Consider the following 26,967-nt stretch of genomic DNA (forward strand, 5'->3'; position numbering starts at 1 on the left):
AACATGCTTTCCTCAGAAAGTAGGCCATTGTTATTGAGAATTCCATGGGCAAATTTCACAATGATTACTCTTCTTCCCTTCCAGAAACATAGGTTCTTTCTTGGATTTTCACCATGAGAAGTTGGTGGGGCTCCTGTAGGTTAAACCCAAAGAAACCCCTCCCCATGACTGTTACTTCCATGAATTTCTCACTCTCATGCTAGTCCACATACAGCTTTAAGGAACTGGTCAAATCTACCATGTAAGTATTCCAACCAGTTTATGGCCCCTGTGGCTTCTGCTCTAGATTTCAGAGTGGTGATTTGCCCTGCAGCATCAGTTATCTGCTGAGTACAAGAAAAGTTATTGATTTTCCCTTTGTTTAGATTTTTCTAAACAAGCAGGTGTGGCAACTCTAACTTACTTCTATGTAGGAGTTGGAAATGGAAGTCCTTTTTGTTAGCAGATGGGGAAGCCCCCTAGCAGGCGGAGAACTTGAAGAGTGGGTTCTTGTCTTCAGGCCGTGAAAGAATTCACAGTGGGGACAAAGGGGCAGAGTGAAAGCTGCTTTACTGCTCAAAAAAGGAAAAGAGGAAAAGACACTCGACTGGAGAAACTGTAAACAAAAGTGTTTTGATGTAATTTTAAACTTTAAAGAAGTCTCCAGTCAATAGGTCCAGGTTTAGTTCCCTTTCTTCCTGCCTCCATCACTCTTTCTATTTATATTTCCATGGAATAAATTAATATCTTCTTAGTTTTTTCCTCTGACTCTGCTTCTCTGGCACTGAGATACTCCCATGGAATTTTTCATTATTGTGGGCTTTTAAAAAAACATGTTTAGCATAATACATACATTCTCAAGAAACCTAAATAGGTTCCTCTATCTCTATGTCCTGTACTCTATTTTTGTCTTTCCTTTTGTTTATTTTTCTTTTTTTGTTGATACTAGAAGTCTGATAAAATTATTATCTGAATGAATAATTAATTCATTAATAAATAATAAATGTATAAAATGAGAATTAGGAATTCAGTCTTTATCTATCCAATAAAGAAATGTCCTGGTAATTTGTTTTTAAAATCAGTTTTATGCTTGTGTTCTTTGTGACATAAAGCAGTGAAAATAATAATCATTTTAAACAATTGTAACCTATGCTACAGACAAAAACAGCCCACCGGAGATTATATGGTTACCAAGATGACAACTTTTACACCAAAACCTACTGTCATCGCCAACATAAAGTTTATGAAGGCCAATCTGAGAACTAAATGAGTGATTTAAAGAGTAGTTTGTGTTTATTTGTTTAACACAGACTCTTACTATTTGTTGACATTCACTGTGAGAGTTTTAATAAACTTAATCGTAAGGCTTGAAATAAAAATTTTATATAAATATAAAACCATAACTCACTTCAAAACGGTGATAAAGAAAGGAGATCTCCTGAAGAATTAAACATTAAAAGGGACACAACACAGCCCATTAATTTTAGCTTTTTTCCTCCAATATAAGTATAAATAGATGTTTTTTTTTTCTTTCCTGAAGTGTGGCAAAAGCTGAATAAATAATTCTAAAATATAACACTGTTACTCAGATCCCACATTCAGATTCTGTTATCAGAGTGGCATGTTGTGACTAAGTCGTGCATGTGAAATAAAAGTACATATTTTAACATCTGAGTCCCTCAGACTGACTTCAACCTTCATCGAACTTCTAATTAAATGAGATTTCTCCAAAAATACTCATATTGTCTTCAAATGAATTGGTGACAGGAAGGCTCAAGATCTTTGCACATCTCTAACAAGGAATAAATTCCTTATAATACCACCTAAGTACGTAAAATATTTTATTTATGAGGATCCAGTTTCTCATATTAGCTGGGTAATTTGAAAGAGACAACTTTGGAAAAGGCATTAACTCTTTCAGACTGTCCAAGCTCTGAGTGCACTGAAGCAGTAACACAATTTTGACACAGGAGCAGAATGTGATATCATGTAGTATACTGAAAGGAACGCTGAGCACTGGATCACTGGGTTCCAATCTGATTCTGGCACTAACTTACTGACACAAACTTTGGGTCTTAGTTTATGCACACATAACAAGACGCACGTGTGTGGCTCAACACACAAATTTGATTCAGATGAATGCTAAAACTATTATTTTTGTTCATTCCATAGGTTTACTAGGTTTCCATCTTATCATAGTAATTAGGTTAATTTGATAAGACGTATTCTTTAGAAGGTAATATTGTTAGTGAATTCTTTAATGATATACGTTGATTCTAATAATTATACTACAAAAGCCATGGTTTATCTTTGATTACAATTAACAACAGCTCCATCTGTGTTACTGTTTGACATGGGTTTTCCTTGGATTTAAATAAGCTGTTATTAAAGAGGAAATGGTTTTGATTTTTGTTTGAGGATTCCCTCTGCCACTGTCTCTTTTTTCCATGATGCTTCTTATATGAGAAACACCTTCAATTCTTTTCATTTCTTGCACAGTTTTCTCATATATAAATTAATTCATTGCTGGAACAGTACTAATCTAAAATGCATTGATTTGTTCTCTCTTGTTTAATAAGGTGCTACGGTATTGCTATTCTCAGATGCCCTGCCATTTTATATTTTCTTTAGGATAGCTGAAATTGGATGCCTTAACAAGCCCAACTCCAAGAAATAAGAACCCCTGGGCCAAACTGAGGATCTGCCTACTTACAAACATGTCTATAAGATTCATCCCTTTCTGCCTTTTTATGTGGGTCCTGATATGAAAGAAGCAACATGTCCCATTGGATAAAATTAGGTAAGTGTTGTATGCACTACAAATACATTCTCCCTCACGGGCAGATTATAAGCTGTAGAATTGGGTGAGTATATGTAGCAGGATGGAAAAACTGCTTTGAACTATGATTTTAAGATCCTTCAGTTCAGATTTACCACACCAAAACTGATAAATGTTTTGACTTTCAATATCATTCTCATATATAATGTTTTCTTTTAAAACCTCAACATGAAAAAAGTAAAATATTGTAAATATGAAAGTACACATTTCCCTTCTAAATTACTTGAACAACAGTTCATCAAGGAAAAACTTGGCAATAATAATTCTGAACATATTTTATATTTACATAATTATATTTAATATAACTTACAGGAATATTAACTGTTATAAAACAGGTTGATCTAAACTACTTAGTTCCATGTATTATTTTGTGATATGAAAAGCACACACATCTGTATACATGCACTACAGAAAATTATGAATAACTCAAGTAAAAGCTCCTTGATAAAAATAAACATCTTCAGTAATTCTGTACCAAATCGTATTATTTCTTATGTACACATCATGATCCAAACAAGATAACTTTAATTATTTTTCCATTTGTGCTTAACACAAAAGCACTTATTTTTGTAGCCTACACATTTTAAAATGTGGTTGAATATTAAAATATCGATCAAATTTGTTCTTTATAAAAGTCTCTTTTAACTAATACTGATGGGAAATTTAGTGAAACTAGATAATTTGAGACAGATATAATACTATAACAATCCCTCTCTAGGGAGAATTGGCAAGGCTAATTACATAACCAATTACTATGTACAGGTGAATTGTTACACTGTAGAAATGGTGAATGGTCATATAGCTATTGTCACCAAGCTCCAGGCTTTTGCTAAGCCATCACAACTCTAAGGCTGACTATGAAGACTGATTAATATGGGCTCCCAGGAAACACTTGACTAAATCTAAGCTAGTTTTTGGTGGCTACACAGACCTTACAATCAAGTTGACTCCATCATTCTTCCTTGACAACTGGATGACTAGCCTCTGTATCTCTTTCACATTTGCCTTATCATTCTTTCTTTATAAACTCATTTTCTTTGCTTCTTGATGCACATAATGGAAAAGTTGCCTCCCAGTTCCAAATTTCATTGCTGAGTACTAGTTTTTAATTGTTGGGAGAGAGAATAGGCTTCTCACAGCTTGATTTAGCTGTTTACTTTGGTCTGGTTGCAGGGTGCTAGCAGGGTGGAAGGAGAATGGGGAAAAGGTGAATCTCAAGCAGTTTAAATAGTACAAAAAGCTGCTGCTTCTGTGGCAAAGTATCTGGAAATCCTTACACCAAAATGCTAATTATAGAAAGTATGATTTTATTAAAAAAATAAATTATTTAGCTGCATTTTGTGGTGTTTCTATTACGATCATATATTGTTTGTTTCTAACCTCTTTCTAATAAAAGAATAGCAAAATTAAATTTAAAAAGCTATCAATTTTATCAAGTTGGCTAGATTTTTTTAAATAGTAAAAGACAAAGTTAATATTACTTAAGGGCAATGAGCATGTTCATACAGTGCCAACACAACTTTAAATGGTTATAGTTTTCTTTCACTGGCACTTTGGCAATATGCATCTGAGTCCTTAATTCAGTGCATTATTTTTAAGTAATTTTTTTCAGAGGAAAATTAAGACTGTATACATTAACAAGAAAAAAGGTACATATATCATTATGTACTATAACAACAAGGAATTGGGGGACTATGTTTTTCTATAAAATTAAAAAAAATAGTTGTGATTGAGCTGTATAATGAAATCTATGCAGTCATTTTTAAATGGTGATAATGAAGACACTTCAGTACATGAAAAATTGCTCCTTATTGATTTTTAAGTTAATACATAATTTATGAAATATTTCATGGTGTATTATCCACAGTATCTTTGTAATAGTCTTTAATTTTCATATGTTCAGCATTTACACAGCCAAATTTTTATATTTTACATGACAAATTGCATTTCTTGGTCAGTCTTGTTAGGAGTTAGCCATTTTTTTTTTCATCTTTTCAAACAACCAACTTTTATCTTTAATCCCTTCTATTATTTGTTTCCTTTTTCATTTAGCTCTATTTCTATTGTCATTGTTTCTCTTCTTCTATTTATTTAGTGGTTAATTTGCTCTCCTTTGGCTTCATAAAGTAGAATCTTAGGTCAGTAAATTCAAACCTTTCTTCTCTTGAAAGAAGAAACAAATGCACTTAAAGGAAGGAATTTCTTTCTAACTGTTGCTTGAACTGCATCTCCCAGTTTGATTTGTTATATTTTAATTACCAATCAGTTCAAATATTTTCTAATTTCTTTTTTTATTTCTCCTTTGACCAATACATTGTTTTAGAACTGTGTTGTTTAATTTATACATATTTAGAAACTTTTTGCCATCTTGATTTTGTTGATTTATACTTTAATATGGTTTTTCTGATTTATAATTGAGTAATCTTACAGAATATACTCTGTAATAACTGAGTTATTCATGGAGACTTTTTATGATCCCCATATGACAATAATGGTGAACATTTCTTATCAATTTGAAAGAATAAGCATTTTGTTATTATTGTGTATAATGTTCCACAAATAGCAACTAGTTCAAGATAATGTGTTCCTATTTTTTATATCATTATTCACCTTTTTTTTACACATTTTTATCAATTAGTGTAAGGTGTATAATATGTCCAACACAGATAATGGATTTGCATGTTGTTGCCTTTAGTTTTCTCAGTTTTAGTTCATGAATTTTGAGGTCTCATTATTTTATATATATATATATATATATATATATATATTTATATATATATTATATTATATATATATATAATATATATATAAATATATATATATAAAATACATATAATATACATACACACACACACATATGACTTCTTCCTGAGGAACTGAGCCCATTTCTTTTTGTGTACCAGTTTTTCTGTTGTAAGACTTGTCTTTCAGTCTATTTTGGGTGGTATTATTTTAGCCCCTTCAGACTTTGTATGTCTACTTTTTGGATGATATATATTTTTATATCATTTTACTTTTCATCTGTGTGTTTGAATTAAAATTGAAATTGAGTCTCTTATTGTAAGTATAACATTTTTTTAATCCAGTCTGATAATGCCTTCCTTTAGATGGACATATTTAGACTATTTACATTTAATGTAGCTATTGAGATGGTTGAGTTTATGCTGATAATTTGCATTTCTTTTTATTGATTACATTAGAAATTATAATATGCATTGCCAAAATGCCAGTGTTTAGAGTGAACATTACATCATTGTACATAAAATGTAAGAAATGTGTAACTATTTTATTGCATTTATCTCTACCCTCTCTCTTGTGCTCGGGTGTCATATATGGTGCACATATTCATAATTTCAAAGTGTTGTTATGATTTTTCCTTAAGTCAGTTATTGAGTTGTATGAGCTGTTTATATATGTTGAAAATTAAGTCCTTTCTGGTTGAATGATTTGCAAATATTTTCTCCCAGTCCACATGTGGTCCTTTCATTTTGTTTATAGTTTCCTTTACTGTACAAAAGCTTATAAGTTTGATTAGGTCCTATTTGTTTATTTATTTATTTATTTATTTTACTTTTTCTTTCTGATATTTCATTGTTAGTATAAAGAAATGCAACAGATGTCTGTGTGTTAATCTTCTATTCTGCTACATTGCTAAATTCATTTATCAGTTCTTGTAGTTTTTGTGAGGAGACTTGCAGGTTCTCCGTACAGAGTATCATATCATCTGCAAAATCTATGAACAATTATATGCCAACCAACTGGACAACCTAGAAGAAATGGAGAAGTTTCTAGAAACATAAAGCCCACCACATTTTTCATAATATTCTGGTCCAGTCTTTTGTATTTCTGTGGTATCAGTTGTTATTTCTCCTCTTTCATTTTTTATTTTGTTTATTTGGTTCCTCTGTGTTTTCTTCTTGGTATCCATTCTACTTCCCAAATAGATTTCAAGCATTCATCTGCTTTTCTCTATATTTACCACCACTAATAATTCCTATTATTTTTTTAAGCAGTGCTACTGAAGTAGCCTCCTAATTAGTATTTCCCTATCCTCATTCCGTTCCTTCTATTCCTTTTTTTTCTCATCCCAACTAACTAATCTAGATGATCTTTTAAACTCTTAACCTATTCAGATCTCTGTTAATATATTCTTCCTCTGGGAAGACTTTCCTGTTATTCCTGGGTTGTTTAAATTTTCTTCTTTCAGTCTATCATGAAACAATACAATTATTCTTAGTACTTTTCTCAGTGTAATCACATATTATTTATTTATTTATTTATTTATTTATTTATTTATTTATTTATTTATTTACTAGCATATGTTTCCCTCAACAAGACTTCAAACTCTATGTGTGGGAAGCCTTACCTTTTTTGCCAATCATATCATTCCTTCTACCTAATTAATTAACTATACATAAAATTGCTTAAAAATTATTGGATAAATGAATTACTCTGAGTGAAGGAAGCTAAAAACAAAAGGCCTCACATATACTGTGTGATTTTATTTATATGAAATAACCAGTATCTCTAAAGATAGAAGGTAGATTAGCAGTTGCCTGAAAGAGGGCGAGGGGACAGAAGGTAAATGTCAATAGACATGGAAGATATTATTGGGTGACGAAAATGTTTTAAAACTGGTTTAAAGTGATGAATATACAATTTGGTAAATATACTTTTTTGCTCTAATTGTACACTTGAAATGATGAATTAAATGATATGAAAGATGTTTTAATAAAGTTATATTAATAAGAGATGTTTAGGTTAGAGGGTCTACAGACTTGGTTACTAATTAAATGTGCAGATAAAGAACAGAGTGAAAAAATCATTTCTTGTGTGCTTGAATGGATAATGGTATCATTCTATAAGTTAATGAATGCTGCAGAAAGAGCAGGCTTAGTAGATTTAAGTTTTGATCATACTGTATCTAAACTTTCTATGAGGACATCTGGAAATATTCAATATCAATTGGATATACAAGTTTAAAACTCAGTGTGCTTTGGGGGTGTCTTGGTATTTGGAATACAAATTTAAATGATCAGAACATAGTTGATGTTTAAGAACATAAGTATTGATAAGATCTTAAGTGCATCATAAATCTAACAGTCACATCCCAGTGATGCCTTGGTAATGCTATGGAATTTCATCTAGGTGACTTTTATACCTTTTGTATTTCAGAGACAATACCTTTGACTCTTCTGAATCCTTAGGACCAAATTTTTTTGTACCTACATATTCCTTACCTTTTTCATCTTTAACATTCTTTGCATTAACTATCTTGCCAGGAATTTTCTTTTTAGAGATTTGGTTTTTTTACATGCCATGCTTGTAAATGTAAGCACACAAATTCAGATCATTTTAGAGAGTGTTGCACCAGATCTTAAGTAAGGCTCTTCATAGCTTGATCTCAGTGGAAAATTATGTACATCAGGGTTCTAGAACCAAAGTAATGTAATACAGGGTACTGTAATATAAAGTAACATGGATTTGAAGTGCCCTTACTGCTTTATCCTAGTTGATTTTACCTGAGGCTACTTCAATCTAAAAATATTGGAGGATAAGACTCAAACATTTTTAGATATTCACCTATTTTTTCCATTCTATCATAAGCAATAGAAGTTTCACAAGAATGTGATTTTAATATGGGAAAGGAAGGCGATGAAAGTATGGTTCTACAGGAAGATTTTATCCATATGAATTGAAATACAACAAAGCAGTTTTTAAGAAAACCTCATGTTTTAAAATTGTATAAATTTTCCATACATAAATTACAGTGAATTAAAATTTTAGCTAGCATTTATTTTATTAAAAAACTTAGTATTTGATTATATGTCTTTGACAAGTAGATGCTTGTCAAACTTGTTTTATCATGATATGACAAGTAAGAAAAAGGATTTCTATCATCTGGCATAGGTGTTTTTAATTTTGAGTAAAATATATTCAATTATTTTTCAAGGAATTCAGTATCCTGGTGACTGATACACATAGGAAATATGTCGGGGAAATAATAGTATTAAACTAAGTTTAGGCAATTATTTTACTATGAATATAAACACAATTTGAATCCTACAGTTAGTGATTTTTTACATCTGCTTTTCAAATATATTTAACAACAGAAGAAAAGCATCCTTGCAAGTAGACTGCAAGGAGACAAGAAGACACAAGGACATAAACTAAAATAATATGTTCTGGAACTGAAGTTGTATCAGAATAAAAATATAAACTTGCAACCATACAGTCCTTAGTCCCTGAATTCTTAAAAATGTCAAGTTTGTAGAAAAATGATAAATATTGAAACTTTCTATCTTATTAAAATTATTCTGATATTTATAAATCTTTGATGACTTTTATTATTATGCATTATAGAAGTGGGAAATAAATTGGCCCTGTGTACAATCATTAATTTGCTTCTTTCTCACAGAAACAGTGGAAATCCTTGGTGCTCATATTAAGATTGAAAAAAACAAAGCTCACCACACATTGGCTCACCCCATTTAGCCAAGCTCAGCACACAATAGAAGATGACGCCAGATGAATTTTCCCTGTTAGTCAGCTTTCAGAAAACAATGTAAGTATTAGACTTTAAACAGAGCTCTTTAAATAAAATTAAATTGAAGTAAAATATGTGCCATTCACATAGCCACACATCTTGTCTAAAATAGTACATTTTTAGTAGTTTAGGACTGATTGGAAAACTATATTAACAAATAGTAAGCAAAGTGTTGTTTTCCTACAGAGAGTTGTTTAGAATTCAGTAGGTAACTTTCCTAGAATTATACAGCTATAAACACATTAATTTGGCTGAGTTCCACAAATGTGTATTAAGTATAGATTTTAAAAAGTAGAAAACTAAGTTTTGCAATACATATCAACAACATAAAATCTTTAGCTTGAAGTGTTTTTTTTTTCAGTAAACTTTATTTGCTTTACGTGGCTGGGAAACGCCCCAATTTCAACAATCTCAGCCTCATAGTCAACTGCTTTTATATATCATTAAAGTAAATACTCAAGCATCAAGGAGCTTAATTAATTATACACTGCACAATTTTAAAACTCTTATGATAAATTGATTTAAACACATCAATGAGAATGCCCTTACTGTCAAGTAACAAAAATTCCAAACTCCAAACTGACTTAAACAATAAGAAATGTGTTATTTTTCTATAATAAAATTCAGAAGTAGTATAGTCCTAGATGCAGTACTTCTGAACTCAGATCCATTTTCCTAAAATTCCTTTTACTCTATCTGCTTATGTGTGAGCTTCATCTTCAGGAGGATAACAGAAACGCTGCAGCAGTTGTAGGTATTAAATCCACACACAGTAACAACTAAATAAAATGTGGATCAACACATTCAGACAACCCCTTTCCCAAGAAACTTCCTATCATGTGTGATTGTGTTAGAGCAGGCAGATAGCTAGATATAAGCAGAGAAAGGGGGACACAGACCAATTGGCAGGAATTGGGCAGAAAGGAGGAGCACAGGCCAAATGCAGGAAACCACACATCGTGTAAGCAGCAGGGATCCTTGGGTAGAGAAAGAAAAGCAGGAACCTTGGGGCTGATAAGGGATCATGCCTTTTGGGATGACAAGTGGCCTGGAGCAAAACAAAGAAAGGTGAGAAAAGGCAGGAATTTCTAGTGTCCGAATGTAACCTTTTGCTCATTATGCCCTCATTTCAATAAAATTAGCCTTGCAGATCAGAAGTACCCATCATGCACCGATGCCATGACACTTCTGATCCAGACTAAATAAGGACAAAAACCCCTCCTCCCTTTGGGAAGGTGGAGTTGGGATGATAATCAGGGAATACGACCCCAAACCCTTCACTCCCCAATGAATATTCTGCCCATTCATTTTTACACCCTATGTAACTAACTTGCCAAAGAAACTCAGGGCAGCCGCTCACCTGAGTCTGCCCACTCTCCCCTGAGAGTGTACTATCCATCCTTTAATAAATCCTCACTTTACATTTTTTAACCTGTAAGTCTTGTCTCTGAATTCTTTCTGGGACGGGACAAGAACCTGGAACACCGGTTGCGTCTATCGGCAACAATTGAACAGAATAGGTCCAAACTATTCTTAAAGCAATAATAGCTAGGGGATGAATTGTTGGCTTAATGATGCACGTGGTTGTGTAGATAAGGATAACTGCCAAATACATATATATATATAATATCATATGTAACATATGATATATATCATATGTAATATGATTCTGTTATAAAAGAAAAAGTAAATTCAAAAAAATGCTAGGTAGGTAAACAGTAGTACCTGCTACAAAGAATTTCTAAGTAATGCTTACTGACAATACTATTATTTAATTTTTTAATGAGTTAATAAACTGTCAAGGCAGCTAGTTTGTACCAAGATGGGGAATTCACTTCAGCTTCTGGTTCTTTTCCCCAACATCAAATGTAAAACTACGGAGGGAAGGATCAAGACACCTGGAAGGGGAGAGGGAAGCAGAAACTGGGAACTATGAGAAATACTCTAAATGTAAAAAAATGAATAGAGGTCCATGAAGCAGGAGCCTGTTTATACGGAGAATAAATCAGAAAAAATAGCTTGATTTCTGTTCATACCCCTTCTTCCACTGAGGCTATGGAAATGCCCCTTCAATTTAGAGAGTAGATCTTAAAAGTTCTTATCACATAGACACACAGACAGATAGACATACACATGCACACAGAAACTATGTGACATGGTGGATGTGTTAACTAAACTTATTGTGGTTATCTTTTCACAATATATACATATATCAAATCATTACCTTGTACAACTTAAACTTACAAAACATTACGTGTCAATTATGTATCAATGAAGCTGGAAAAAAGGAAAAAGGGTAAAAAAGGAGTGTTAGTGTTAGTAAAGGCTTGGGCCAGTGATGCTTGTGGTAAAATCAGGGCAATTTCATTAGCTAGTGGAGGATCTTGGAATATTGCAATCCCACTCACTGTTTAAGCAATCACTCTTTTTCACCTCTGTCTCCAAATCCTCAAGACTAGTAGATCACAATTTAGGCTCTAGACTCTAAGGCATTCTGTACCACCCTAATAAGCTGCCGCTGATTGGGGAAAGTGTTAAAGTGCAGCGCTAATCTGAAGCATTACTTAGAGTGGTGATAAACTGTGGAAATAAGGAATGATAAATAGCTCCTATTATTAGAAACATAATTGAGATACATGAACATTGAGAAACAAAAACAAAGAAGAAAAATAACAGTACAGTTAAGTAAAATACTGGAGATTTTAAAAACCTAAGAGCTGCAATGAAAGATAAAGTGGAATAATTAATAATAGTGTGGATACTTTTACAGAACAAATTAGTGAGCTGGGCAATCCAGGAGAAGGGAAGGACAAAGCAAGGTAAATATGAAAGTTAAGACACAGGAAGATAAAAGCAGAGGTGCCAACCTTCAGATAACAGGGATCACAGAGAAAAGATAATTATAAAAGTAGGGAGGAGGAAATATTTAGAGAAATAATGGCAATAAATATTCCAGTATAAAAGATAAATGGCCCCATGGAATGCAAAATAAGAGAGAGAAGGAAAAGCTGACTAATAGCCCATTATAGTGAAATTTAAGGTTACTAAAAAGAAGGAAAAAAAATCCTGTAAGTTTCCATTAAAGAAAGATCTGATCAGCCAGAAGAAAAGAATAGTCAGCTGGATTCAAATTTTTCACTAACAACAGTGAGTATAAGAGGACAATGAAGGAACATTTTTAAAATGTGGATAAAAGGAACTTTCAACTCAGTTTTGTATCTGATCAAATTCTTACTGAAATGCAAGGGCAGAGTCAAATACTCTCAGGCATACAAAACCCAAGCAGGTTGGTCACCCAAAGGCCTATACTGAAAACAGTATTGGAGGAAGTACTCAGGCAAAAGAAGCAACAAACCCGGAGTATTTTTCAAGAGACAGAGACGCATGTGACAGGAGGTTTATCATCAAATACCTTGGCAGTGTGTGTGTGTAAATATACCTGTCTGTCTGTTTATCTATCTATCTAGCTACCTATATTTGTGCATATATATATGTATTGATCTCTATATATTTATAATAAACTATATAGAAGAACAAAATATATAAACATGTATTTGCACTCTAAGTTGTTCATAACTTTCTTCATAAGACTCCCTAAAACAAGTTTTCTCAAACTCTATAAATCTAAAACATAGCATGCTATACCGCAGTTGTCAGTTTGGTCCATCTTGATTTAAAGTTGCTAGCATCTGACTGTAAAGCTAACAGATCACTAAAGTGTAAGTTGGTAATAATCTGCTTAGTATGAAAAGTTGAACAGCCCCCCAAATAAAATCCAGATATAAATTTTTATTTTATATCATTTGATATTTTTATAATGTAAAATGTGAATTTAACTTACTGTTTTTGTGCACTTGCACATTTTTATTGGTAATTAAGTAAAGTTTTATTACATACCAACTACTTGTTCAGTTCTGTGCTCATTTCAATGAGCAGAAAGGAGAAATGCTGATATAATTATGCTAATTAATCAATTAATTAGTTAAAACTTCCTGACTGAAGAAGAATCAAAGTTTTCAAAATTTTGGAAAATTGCATATTACTATATTTATTATATATGATGTATTATTATTTATTATATTTGATTTTATAAAGAATTAGATAAAAATGTATTTCTGTGCCACTGTATCATTCTTTAGGACTAACTTCTTATTAACGACCATATTTTGCTTTGTTTTGTTCATGAATGCTGGTGTTTGCATATGTGAGTATATTTAAGGTGAAAGAATTACTAAAATTAATAAAAAACATGCTTATTATATTTTATGAAACTGCCATATAATGGCTCATGATTGCAGTTATTTTTTTCTGATAAGATAGAAGAGTTTATTCATACAAAAGTGTTTCCAAGAATCAGGTATCATTAAAAATAAAATTGAATTCCACCTACCAAGACAACCCACAATGTAGATCTACAGAAGAATAATGTCTGAAAGATCTTCACTCCAGGGAATTAAGAAAACAAATAATCTCAACTGCGTGATTAAAAAAATAAAAAAGGAAATCAGGAGATAATTCTGGTACAATGTGAAAAATTCAATAGACTTAAAGAGATTGAATGCTACTTAGCAATTATATACTTGAACAGAAGTTGAATAAGCTGGAGTCTCTTAGAAAATATAACTATCAGTTCTCACAGAACTACCTTGATTTCCTGAGCAAGGACACAGAGTTATTGGGTTCAGGCTAGTGATGTTCCTTGTTTCTTGGAGTCCAATGAATGATATGCCTTGGACCTCAGAGTACCCTCCAGTTAAGAAAGGATAGGTGCAGAGCTTTGGGTCTAGCTGACATCTGAATATTTAATATAATGGGAACTATTCTCTTATATTCTGATTACTTTCTGGAACAATCATTAAGTATTTCAGGGAGCTGCAGCAGTTCATTTTAAAGGAAAAGTTCAGTGGAGCTCCCCTCTCCTCACAATAATTATTTGGGGATATAAGTGGGGCAGGAAGAGCTGAAAGGGGGCTGACTGTACATTTACTTAAAGTGAGAAGAGAAATTTAAGTATTTGTTTCAACTGCCACATGATTAAAAGAATATAGAATTTGTAATATTAAGATATGTTTTGTTTTAATTTTATGAATACAATGTGATAGTAATATGAAGCTTATTTACTAGGATAAAATTCTTCTCAAAAACAGCAGTTTTTTAATAAGATGAATTTACCGTTAAATAACTGGTTTTTAAATATTTTTCCATCCACATAGGCAGAATCATATTTCCTGTCCATTTCCTTTACCCAATATTATATTTTAATCATAAGTTTATCTTTGTTTATCATTATCAGTGTTTATAAGAAATAAACATATATGAAATGTCATTTGATAAATATCAATACAATTTAAATTTTATGTAAATATGCTAAATTTTAACAATTATGCCTCATCTCTTAAACCCGATATAACCACGCCATACATATTCTATGTCACTTTTGCAGATACACATTTAATCCTATTCTTTATCTGATTTACTTATGCATGATTATCAACTGGCAATTATACGTAACATGTACAAATCTACACTGTGCAAAAAGAATCTCAATAATTCTAATCCAGGTAGCACTCAGACTTTAAAAAATACTGGAAAAGTTTACAGGTTTACTGGTGAGTTGAGTAAAGTTACATTCTGCCACAAGCCCACCAGAGACTGGATCGTGTGAATGTCTCCTTCCCTTCTACAGTCTCCATCATTCATCAGTTGCTCTGTATTGCCAAACAAGATTATCTTGGACAGACAGCTACTGCATAAAAGCAAAGCACCTGCTATCTTCCGTCTCTTCCTCCTCCTCCTCCTTCAACACTTCTTCTCCCTCTCCCCATACTTCCTCTCTCCCACCTTGCCTCCTCACCTCTTCTTTCTCTTATTTTAGGAAAATAATTAATACAAAGGTTAAGCTTTCACGAGTCCTCTTCAATTACTCCTAGATTACACTTAAATTTATTAGTTGATTAAAGGGCTAAGATTTTTGTGGTCTATGAACTTCTGTTTCTTTTGCAGGGTGGATCTAAATCTCATAGGACACCATTTATAGAATTCAGAATGTTCAGTCAGTCTACTCTTTATCTCTAGAGGTTACTATCTTCTACATGATGGAGAAGGAAAAAGAGTTTTTACAAATCTGGATGCACAATACTATGCTGGTAGATATTTTTACAACAGAAAGACTGAGATGCCTTTTAATTTTATACCAATATATATTTTATTTATGCATAACCGTACTATGAAAAATAAATAATAGGAATTGATAATAATAATAAAATAGGAAAACTACTTTAATTGTCCTGACTCTTTTTCGTACTTGTATGCTTTTATTCAATGTTTTTTGTCTAAATCATTGTCAGTGTGTGATGTATTATATTCTAAGATTAATTTTCTCTCATATTGGCAGTCAGTAATTCTTCTAATAGTTTATACAATTGTTGTACTATACAGTTTGTTTTACTTTCTAATACTACAACATAAAAATTTTTTAAATTTAAATCTATTTTACTTATTTACAGCAATTCTCTAATTTGCAAGGTGATCTAATCAACTTACCTACTTTTTAAAATATCATTTGGCAGTGGAAATTTTATTAAAGTCTATCATTTTGTTTCAAGATTGTAATTTTAATTTTTCTTCCTAATTCTAGTTATCATTCTAACATTGTGATAATGAACCTATTCTGATTTGAAAATAATCTTGAATCTTGAATAAACAGCAGCCTTTACCAAATAGTCAGTCATACAGTGAAACCAAAGACTTACTTTCTCTGAATTCTCATTAGTTTTACCTTCATCAGCATATAGATTCGTTCCCTGAAAAGTTCATCATCAATGAAGTTGATGTTCATAGAAAGTGTTTATATGTAAAATCAAGAGACTTGACTTCTTTGAGTAGTTACTAGTAATTTTTTTTTAAGTATCTTTCATTCCAACATTCTTTTTTTTGGAGGGGGAGAGGTAATTAGGTTATTATTTATTTATTTATTTTACTGGCAGTCCTAGGGATTGAACCCAGGACCTCGTGCATGCCAGGCAAGCACTCTACCACTGAGCTATACCCTCCTCCCCAGTAATGATTGCTTGGCAATGTAATAATTCACTTAATTTTTGGTAGTGATTTAGGTCACAATTTACTACCAAATATAATGCATTTAAGTTCCTTTTTGTTCCCTGGAAGGACTTAAAAATGATCTTCTGAAATAATGGAGAAACGTGTTTTACTTTTTTAGTTTGGGGATATATTTACAATCCAAAGAAATTAGTCTCATAGAGAATATTCACCAATGTTACCCTCTTTCTAGTGAGAGTGGATTTTAAAATTCATTGCTTATATTGGCAAAATATCCTCAAATGCCACTTTTTCTTAAAATTGTAATAGCTATATCTGTTCTTTTGTAAATACAAAAGTTATACTATATATACTCTTTTTCACATGGCCTATTAATAGTTTTAAGAAGGAATGATTTTCTATATTCACAAATTCTTACTATAAAATTATTAATGCTCAAAGGTAAGAGGAGGTAGGAAAAATTGTATAACAAATCTTCTTAAAGTAAGCTATATGTTTATTTACATCCTAAAAATATATTCTGTAATGAGTCATGTGGTGAATCTAGAGAGAAAAAGAGAAAATGGAGAAAGAAGGCAATGGGATATTTCTACGCTAATGTTATTCAGTAGGATGATTTGTCCTCATTGAAAAGGTACACTCTCCAGTAGACCATCATATACTTATTTTAGGAAATAACTTTCAGGTTCATGCAGAAAACTAAAACTGTGTTAACTTAAATTTGGGTCTTTTGAGATAATATTGCTTAGAGAAGAATTGTAAATATCAACCATAAACTTAAATTGATAACAATATATTATATATTTACTAGATGCAAAGCTTTCTCTGGAATGTTAAGAGTTTTAAGGCAGATTACCAGTCTACGTTATTGTTTCTAATATTTCGTTTCATTTTTTTCAACTATTGTCATTCATTCAACAATATTTTTCAAGTCCTCGAATATACTAAATGCCAATAATATTTTGATCTTTATGAATATACTGAGCATTAACAGTGTGGTTCTCACCCACATTGAAATACGGACTAATTGATTACCACACAATCAAATCCAAATACTGTATAGCTTAATGGACCAAAAACTGTGACTTTTATGTAGAGAAAAGGACTATGCCACATATTTTAAATAGGATGTATCTTTTCCAAATGAGATATTGCAGCCGTGAAAGATAAACCCCAGATCATCTGAATATAATGATGGTATCAGAGATTGGTACTTCAAAGGAGTTTGGTTAAGTGAGGATGTAGAGGGGGAGGTGATAATGGGAAATGTACTGTAGAGATTTAGTTTGACGTCAAGGACTCAGATAGTGGATTGCACAGGAATCGTGTGAACAGCAACTTCTAGTGTACACAAACTAGTCGCTAGTTTTGGAGCTTGCCAGATGTGAAGGCAAAAAAGAGGCAGGGAAAGCAGTGAGCAGAAGATTTAAGCACAAATAGGTTGTGACCTAAAGGGTTTTGCTGCAGTTCTCTTCATCAATTCTTCAAATGTAGTAAAAGCTAGTAAAGAAAAACAACAAAAAAAGATTTGGTGAGAGGTTGCTCAAAACAATGACACTAGGTTGAGACAACCGGCTGCCTCAATTTGTAGCCCCTCAACTGCTACTCTCACTCACATCTTCACTTTTCTTCAGACACGTAGGCCTAACTCAAAGCTAAGGATCCAAGTGAAACATGAGGCATAGGATTTGTTTTTGAAAAAAGAGAAATGTAAACACACAGCTATGAAATATCATGTATCATAAGAGGCATTACTAATGGAAACACAGAATGGTAACAGATAAAGCATTCACCACAGAGGCAGTGGAATTACAGGCATAAAATTCTTAAAAAAAAAAAAAACAAAGAATAAAAGAAAGTAAGAAAAAAAAATCTCAAAAATACATACACAGTAGAATAAAGAAAAATATGTTTGCAGAGATAAAGGATAAAATACAAACTAAAATAATAAAGAAATAAAAGCTAAGTAAAAAACCGAAACAATCAAAATAATAAAAACAGCACTAATATAATGGATAGGTTTGACTAAGTCATAGTAAATGAAATTTGAAAAAAATGACAAAATTGAAAGAAGGTGATTTTTATGGAATATTGACAAAAAATTTCCTTTACAAAATATGAAGTTCCAAAAGAAGAGTATATTTCAAATGGAAAAGAAAGTATATTCAGATATAAAGTAGATGATAAAAGATGAAAATAAACAACTCAGAAAGAGAAAACCATGATTTAAAAGATAAATCCATTCACATATACACACAGTTTAAATTTCTGTAACCATTATGCATACAGAGGAGAGAATAATTTTTTAAAAATTAATTTTGTAAAAGTTATATGACCTAAAGTAAATAGGAAGAAGGGGAATTTGAATATTAAAGTTCATGTAGTGATGCCATCATATTTTATTTTGAAATAGTACATATCACTTGATAGAATAGAGACTTAAATAATCAATTAAAAAACCATCACAGTTTTTAAACCATAGAGGGATCTTGAGACTAGCATCTCCTTTGATAAAGAATTATAGCTCTATTTTAACAATACTTTTAATTTCAATTTATTTATATTTTAGTTAAATTAAAACTATATTCAATATTTTTATTTTTAAAATTACATGCACATCAAGTTCTCATTTTATTAATCTACCTTTGAATTCATGCATTCAACAAATATTTCTTGTATGCCTTCTGCCACTCTGTTGTTGCAGATAAAACTGCAACTTAGACGAAAACATTCTCTAGTCTCAGGGTTTGCATTCCACAGGGGATATTTTCAATAAAATTATGCAAATAGTCATACAAAATAAATTTCAGTAAATATAAATGTCATGAAGAGAAATGAACTAGGGTATGGGATAGAAAATAGAGCTGGCTGCTTTAGGATGGCTAGGTAATTCCTCTCTGCAGTCATATTTTAGCAGAGATCTAAAATATAGGAGTCATACATGCTTAGACTCTTGGTGGAGGAAAGAGCTAGTGCCAAGGCCCCGAGGAGAAATGACCTAAGGTCGTCCTAGGTCAATGTACAGCGAGTTCAGTGTGACTGGATATGAGTGGGCTGGAGGGGAAGTGTCTGAGGATGCTCTCAGAAAGACAGTTCAGGGACAGATCATATAGGACTCTAACAGGCCTTGCAAAGAGCTGTGTTTTATTGTAGATGTGACAGGAGGCTATTCTAGGGTTTTGAATGGGGATAAAAAGGCCTAATTTCTACGTTTAATGGGTAATTCTCACCACTGTGGAGAAACATCAAAGAGAGAAAGAGATGAAGGAGGGAGCCCAGAGAGCTACTGAAATGGTCCAGAAGAAATACTAGTGGGAACTTAGAACTGTTGGTCGTACTGGTAGTTGAAGTGGTCAAATACAGGAAAAATATGATTATTTTAGTGACATATATACATTTTGGGTCTGTATAAAGTGAATGCCTTTGAATTTAGAGGAGTGAATGAGATCTTCAGGAAAGGTAAGTTTAGGGAGAGCTCAATCTCACCCATCCATCCATCTATCCGTCCATCCATGTGTCTGTCTATTGATCTGTCTGCTTATGCACACAGATACTCCTAGAAAAAGATTCTGCCATGTACAGAGATTTTTAATAACTATTTTTGCTGTGTTTTTGTATTTTTTCTATTTTACTTGTTGAAAAAGATATGCATGTGTTTTACAAAAAACACTGACCTCAGTTATTGAAGAAAAGAGTGTGTGAGACAATAAGTGATTAATTAAAAACTGATGAATTAGTATGTTCTATAATAATGAGGTCATTTCATCTAAAACTTGCAGTACCAGGAAGCAAGATTATCTCATAACAAGTCTATCTCATAACAAGAGAATGCTGAGTGACAACACATATCATTATCTGGACATTTGAATTTAGAGTTTGCCATTCAGCTCCTATAGAAAGAAGGGGAAGAAATAGGGAATAGCAACAACCAACATATGGTGGGAATTAGAGGAATAAATTATTATACTTTGATAAAATGTGATTGTTAACAGTGAAATTTTAATCTTTTAGGAGTAATGCCAAATGGTAGAGAAAGAGGATTTTTAAAAATTTCTTGGATAAAACTTTTGTTTGTTTTTCAGACAACACATTGCTAATTAAAAATCCAAATACATTATGCTGCATATTTAAAAGGGAAATGTTGATATGTAATTTTGTCAGATTTTGACAGATTTAGGTTGAGAAATTTTGAATTTCATGCCTAAGTGAAATAAATTCACAACACCAGAAGTTAATTGGACCTGGATTTTAGTCACAGCTCTGTAAATACCAAACTAGGAAACAGATCACATGACATATAAAAATTATATAACAGTACCAGCTTGAAATGTGTCACAGGGAATCTTTGAAACTAAAATGAAAAAGTGTAACATGCTAACATTTTGAAAAAAGTGACAATCTTATAACAGTGAATGTTACATTATTATACAAATAAGGAGTTCTATATCTCTGTTTTCATTCATGAAAAAATAAAAGCCCCTCACAACTTTTCATTACCCATCTATTATTTTTCTCTGACATTGTTCTTCCATGTCTAATCTACTGATTTCATGACTACCAACCAAAGGTAGAAAGAGGCTGCAAATTCATGGATATCTAACTCAAACACTGCTGTTGCAGCTTCTGCATTTTTACCAACAGCCCTCTATTAGCACTGATAATCTTCCAAACCTCTAGCCATAAGCTTCCTGACTGCTAGTTTTCCTCCTAACCCCCGTGTCTTAATTTGCTTTACTTAACATAATGTCTTTAAAAACAACTTCCTGTTGATATATGTAGCCACAACTCAATAAGTTTATCCATCTGTGAAATTCTATTTTGTATATATACAACAATAAAACTATTTTGATTTCTCTGTTACAGTCTGGAACGTATCTTTTTTAAAACCAATATTTTTTTAAATACAGAATTTATAGTTATATGTTATTTTTACTGGGAAAGTAATATATTTTCTACTTTATTTTCTAATTGGTTTTGTACCTTAAGAAACTGGAAAAAACATGGGCAAATTACGTCAAAAGCAAATATAATGGTTAAAATGTTGAAGAGCAGAAATCAACATAATAGAAGAAAACAGAAAACCTCTAAAGCTACAGTAACAAAAATAATATGGTATTGGTGAAAGTGTAGACACAGCACAATAGAGTAGAACACAGAGCTTGGAAAAAGACACACAGACATTGTCAACTGAGTTTTAATTAAGAGTGAAGCCAAGTAAGTGGAGAACAGATAACCATTTTAACGAATCATGCTGGAAGAGTTGAATGTAAATACACTTACATGACAAAACTCACTCATCTCTTACAAATTACATAAAAATTAACTCAATGGATCATAGACCTAAGTATAAAATGTGACTATACAACTTTTAGAAGTAAATATAGGAGAAATATTTGTGCTAAAGTGCTCATTAAAGTTTTCAGTTATCTATTAAAAATGAAATTGAATTTCTAAAAAATTAAAAGCTTTTATTATGTGACATACTGTTAAGAAAAAAAAACATAAACTGAGAATAATTGTTTGCAAATTTCACATATAACAAATCCAAAAATTTACTACTCAATAAGAAAGAGTCCAATAAAGAAATCAGCAAAATATCTTGACACTTCCCCAAATAATAGTAAATAGCATGCAAAAATATGTACAACATCAGTAGTCATTAGAGAATTGTAAATTAAAACAATGAGATACTATCACATACCTGTTCTGACAATACCAAATGCTTGTGCAGTTATAAGTACCTGATTTACATACATTTCTGGAGGGAAAGAAAAATGGTAGTCACTTTGGAAAACATTTTGACATTTTCTTGTAGTGTAAATATATACTTGCCATATGACCCAGCAATCCCATGTCTACATATTTACCAAAAATAGTGAAGACTTATATTCACACAGAAACCTGTATGTACAAAAAAAAAAGACCCATAGAATTATGTACCACATAGTACAAATGCTACAATATGCAAATTAAAAGCTTATCAACTTAGAATATAGAGGGAATCCAAAATGTTATTAATTTGTAAAACCCTTGTCAACGTGCTACAAATTGTAACCATCCCTAAAATTGGCACAAATATATTACAAATGCTTATACACTGTTTTGGTCTTTCTCCCCATAATATTCTCAGCCCAGGGACAAATGCTTGTGTTTGTAGGATCATATGTTAAAAACAACACTTAATTATGCAAGAGAGAAGGAAAACGGGCAGATCTAAGAATATGGCAAAATGATTGCCCTACTGTATGTAAAATAAATGTTTATAATGCTGAAATAAGAATTCTTTAACATATTTCCTTAATTTCATTAATCTTAAAGAACACAGATACATTAAATGCTCTTAAGTCAACTCATTAGTGGAATGAAATAAAATGTCTTTTTCATGACACAGATGTTTAAATAACTCTGCTAATTCCTGGCAAATGGTTTTATTTCTTAACCCTTAAATTAATTAATTAACTCTAGATCTTTATTAAGATAGCCTGGAGGTAAGGAAAAGGATAATTCACTGACTTTCGGCAACAGCAAGTGCCAGATAATGCTTTTTTCTTTCTTTCTTTCTTTCTTTTTTTTACATAGAGTATGTTGGCTCTTACAGAAATATTTAGAATATGAGGTATTATTGCGTCTTTCCCCATCCATGGCAAAATGCAGAGGGGTTCTACTTATAACAAGTAAAACTCTCAGATTATGTCACTTGTCTAAGAAAACCTCTCAATGGCTTAGAATCAAGTCTCAATTTCTTTTCCATAAGTATTCCATTTGTCAGCAAGGGACGTTACTCTAAATATTATCATATTTACAAGAAAATAGTCTTTCACTTTTTTCATTTCATTTTCTTCTTTTTTTATTCCCCTTATCAATATTTTATGTGTAACTATTAGTGCAAGTAATTAGTTCTCAGCATAAACAATCTGGGTCCCCATATGAGGTATATTAGCTATTTGAACTCAAGGTGGGCATCAAAAGATAGTTAAATATTCCAGTTACATCTCCTAGTTAAAGTTGCTGCTGCTGAACACTACAGAAGTAACCCCTCATAAACAGTGAGGGAGAAAATATCATTTAATTAGAAGAGCTAAATTGACCAGAGTATGCCAACAGAGAATTTTATTTCTAAAACTGGGCTCATTACAGTAAAATCATTATATTCAAGTGTATTTTTAAGTTCTAATTTGGTATATACATTTTATAACATTCAGACATAAATTGCAATAGACTGCCTAAGGAGAATACATGATCCACAGCATGGAAAGTTGAATAAACTGAGCTATACTGGGGCTTTAACTAAATGGAAGTTGAACAAGATGATGGTTTTTTAAATTTACATCGCAACATTTGCCTAACATTATAAACCAAATTAAAATCCATTTTTATCTTTGACCGAATGCAAAATATTATTAGATCCTGGGTGAAAGATTGTCATCTCTATTGAAAATAGTAACAGCTCGGGGGAGGGTAATAGCTCAACAGTAGAGCACACACTTAGCATGCATGAGGTCCTGGGTTCAATCCACAGTACCTCCATCACACATGCAGAAAAAACTAAACAAATGGTAACGACTAATATTTATCAAGAGCAGAGCACTGTGTGGGGTACTTTCACTACATTATCTCATTTAATTCTCAAAGCTATTCTACAAGAAAATGACCATTGTTTTACTATTTAAAAGATAAAGTTATTGAGACTTAAAAGTAAATGGCGGAACAGGTACTAAGACTCAGGACCACTGAACTGTTCCTAGTCACCTCGTGAGTCAGCATTCTGAATGAGGACACTGAAGATTCAAGAACTGGTAGTAGGCAGCTGAGCCAAGTGTCGAATCCAAATTTCCAACTGCTGGTCAAATATATTTTTACATCCACTTCACAAATCATATTTTTCTTGTTTTTATGAAATACATTATCCAGCACTTGCATAGTCTGCTCCCATCTGCTTTTTCATCTTGGAGGGTACATAATACATTTGTTCAGACATAAATACCACATTGCTGATTGCTGCATGCCAGCATAAACTGCCTACTGTCCTCATTCAGTCATTAGTAACTCTAAAATAGTTATGTTGCTGAATAATGGTTCATCAAACAGCTCTCAAGCATTTCATAATACCTAACAATCCCTAAGAAGTTGCTCAGTGTTTTAACCTACACACCTTTTCTCTCATCTATATCAGCAAACAAGAGAACAAATATTTGCCATTCAGCAAATTTGAGAGCCAAGCCTTTTGTTTTCATTCATGGAAAGAATGCTCGGCTCTTACACAGTTTTAAACTTGATTGCTGATGCTACACCAGTAAAAGAAGGGAATGCTGACTGCAGCTGTGAGTCTTACCTGGAGTATGTCCATAGCATTAACATAAAAAGGTTAGATTGTCTAGATCATATGCTAATTGCCTCACCATCCTGCATGTCTTTCTGAAATGATCTAAATGTAGGATGTTTTAAATTTAAGATTTATGATTTTCTTGTACATAAAATAGCATAAGGTCTACTTCTTTAATGAAGTAGTGAAATTTAAGTGTCATTTTCAATTTCTACTCAATTTTTTTTATAGTATGCAATGAGTTATCTTTAGGTGGCTAAGCAAAAATTAGAATTTAATTCTTTTTAAAAGTTATGAAGATAAACATTAGCCTATTCTTTGAGACAGATAATGCTTTCAGGATTAAGAAGCATGATTTAATAATTTAATTGCCTAGAATTCAAACGTGTTTGTCATGGACTGGGCTAAAATATATGTTTAAGATGCTTAATGGAGAAGTCAGTTGTTAGAAAGGGGAGAAGGTGGAGTCTGGAGACAGGGTACTGTGTAGTCAAAAGCACTGATGATGAGTGAGATAATTCTTTGTATTACCTTTGTATCCTTGGACAAGCCTTAATTTATCTCTCATTTGTAAGTCTGTGATAATATTTATTACAGTGATTAAATGAGACAATGCTGGTTAAGTTCTTATTGTAGAAGCTTCCCATAGAAAGTACGTAAGACATGATAATTGCCTTTAATAGTATTATTTCTGAATGTCAAATAGCCAAATGAATTTCCCCAGATACTATGTGACAAAATTAAATACAATATAAATTTATATAGATTGTTTATAACTATGAAATATTTACAAAATATCTATCAGAATAGGATGAGCCCATTTTATTAAGTTTACAATGAAAATTATAAATTTTTGTTTTACAATTTGAACATGGCATTTTTTTTTAATTGAAGTATAGTTGATTCACAATATATTAGTTTCAAGTATACAGCATTGTGATTCAGTATTTTTACAGATTATACTCCATTAAAAGTTATTATAAAATAATGCCTATAATGTAATTACTATTAGTTTGTGCCTCTTAATTCCATACCCCTAGTTTGCCCCTCTTCCCTCCCTCTTCCCCCTAGTAACCACTAGTTTGTTTCCTATATTTATGAATCTGTTTCTGTTTTGCATGTACATTTGTTTGTATTATTTTTAGATTCCACATATAAGTGATGTCATACAGTATTTGTCTTTCCTCTGACTTATTTCGTTAAGCACACTATTCTCTAGGTCTATCCACATTGCTGCAAATGGCAGAATTTCATTCTTTTTTATAGCTGGGGAGGAATTATAATATTAAATATTTGTAATACTGTAAACATATAATAGTTAATACTAAAATGATCATAAATGAATAATATAATCAACATCTCAAAGCTTTAACAAATTTAACATTTTTTCCACTTTTAGCTACATTTAAATTAAAAGTTGAACATGAAGATGAAGTCCTTAGTGTACCCTTCTTCAATCCTATGACCCAGAAGACTGTAATGTTCTCCATAACTTGACTTCATTTTAGCCATTTTAGACTACATTTAGAATCTTCTTGACTGTAGGCTCTTAATTTCCCATTTCTTAGAGCTTTTATTCTAGAAAACCCATAATTGTACATTTTTTCTCTTTTTCTTTGAGATGAATGAAACCAGTCTCTTGCTAGTTTTACAATCTGGGAATGTCTTTCTTAAGGACCTGGGGGCCATCTCTTTGAAATACAATTATCAAAGGAGACAATACACCCATCTCCTAGTTCCTGTTGGAGGGTAGCAGCCTAACTTTGATGGGTGCTCCTTATTCCAAGTTGTAAAACCACTTCCTGTCATAAAGATAAAGCTAATGATCAAATCCAAATGGCCACACATTCTCCAGTACTTTTCCACTTGCTCACTCCAGCCTTAAAATTGTACCACTACCACTGAGGTGGAGTTAAGTTCAGACTTAGTATTGGACTTCCTCCCCTATTGCAATAATCTTGAATAAAGTTTTCTTTGACTGTTTAATATTGTCTGTGCCGTTTTAATTAAAGACAAGGTAACTTCCATAAAAAAAATTTATGGAAAAGAAATAAAGAAGCTGAAAGGAGATGATAAGTTAAAGTGTTGAATTAAGCAGGAAAAGTCAGTGCTTCTCTTTGTTTCAGTTTCTGTCTTGGCTATCTTTTCAATAAGTGAAAGAATATCAGCATGAATGGATTTTTTAATGAACAAAAAACTGCATAGTTGCCCTGTCATTGT

The 26,967-nt window shown here is 32.0% G+C and overlaps 1 long non-coding RNA gene across 1 annotated transcript in view; it reads right to left on the reverse strand.

The window, feature by feature from the left end:
- LOC140699149 (uncharacterized) overlaps positions 1-26,967 on the reverse strand; it is a 259,144-nt gene that overhangs the window by 120,525 nt on the left and 111,652 nt on the right. Inside the window, exon 4 of the long non-coding RNA XR_012077150.1 lies at positions 22,126-22,182. This is a non-coding gene — a long non-coding RNA (uncharacterized lncRNA). The remainder of the gene's footprint in view (positions 1-22,125; positions 22,183-26,967) is intronic.

This window comes from Vicugna pacos, chromosome 11, assembly GCF_048564905.1.
Source record: "Vicugna pacos chromosome 11, VicPac4, whole genome shotgun sequence".
Classification (NCBI taxonomy): domain Eukaryota; kingdom Metazoa; phylum Chordata; class Mammalia; order Artiodactyla; family Camelidae; genus Vicugna; species Vicugna pacos.